The following is a 1,015-nucleotide window of genomic DNA, read 5'->3' as shown; positions in this document are numbered from 1 at the left end:
CTCCCCCACCCCACCTCGGACCAATCACAGCTCGTTCTCCGCCCCCCGTCACCACCCCCACTCAGCGTCCCATTGAACGACTTGCGAGCTTCGCCCGCCCTCCTGCTCTTTGGCCCAATCGCAATCCGCTCTGCACAGGATGTCCCTGCCCCGCCAGTATGCCATTGGCGCCTCAGCGCTGTCAATTCCCCTCCCCCATCGCCTCGTCTGCTCCGCGGGGATAGAGGTGCCCAGTCCCACCCAGCCTGAGCCGCTCTAGCCGCAGAATACATAGCGCGGGGCTATGGCGCCAGTCAGGGCCGCGCCTCTCTCGTACTTCAAGGGGCGGGGCACCCCCCCCTCATGGGTGGGCTGGCTCTGGCCAAAGGGGATAGACGGGTGGTGGCCCAGTGCGTGTAGGGGGCGTGGCTTGGTGCTCTGGTTTGGGCCTACGGCCTCAGTTTCCCCAGGGTGGGTAGGCATGGCCAGGGGGCACCTTCCACTGTTAATGGCCCCATTGTAATGGCATTTCTAGTGCTGGGGCACTCTTCCCTTCCTCCCCAGCCCCGTGTCATAAAAGAAACCCACCCCGTGGAGCCAAGCAAGACAGCACCCCATAAGGAAGTCAGGTGCAGATTCCTTCTTGGCATGCCGTCTGCCATGAATGTAAAGCAGTTGTTACTTCATGCTATCTTGGCAGGTCGAATTGTTTAACTTTACTCCTCTGAGTTCCTGGGTGCTCGGGGAGGCTCCAGGCTTGCAGTGGTGCTCTTTGGGGCAGAATCATCAGCCACTGGAGTTGCAAGGTCAAGGCCTATATTTGTACAGTGCTTCGCAAAACAGCATCCCCAGCAGAAGCGGGCAAGGACAATGGACTTAAAATAATCAAACTTTTAACAGCTCAGAAAATCTCATGGAAAAGGGAGTTCAGGAGTGCAGGTAGTTTCTCAAAAAGAGACAATAGTAGAGGTGCCACAGCAAACTATTCCGCCGGGAAGAAAAGAGAGCAAGAATAGAAAGAGGCCTATATGGCTCC

This window comes from Natator depressus, chromosome 19, assembly GCF_965152275.1.
Source record: "Natator depressus isolate rNatDep1 chromosome 19, rNatDep2.hap1, whole genome shotgun sequence".
NCBI classification, from domain to species: domain Eukaryota; kingdom Metazoa; phylum Chordata; order Testudines; family Cheloniidae; genus Natator; species Natator depressus.
Note: the sequence above shows the minus strand (reverse complement) of the source record.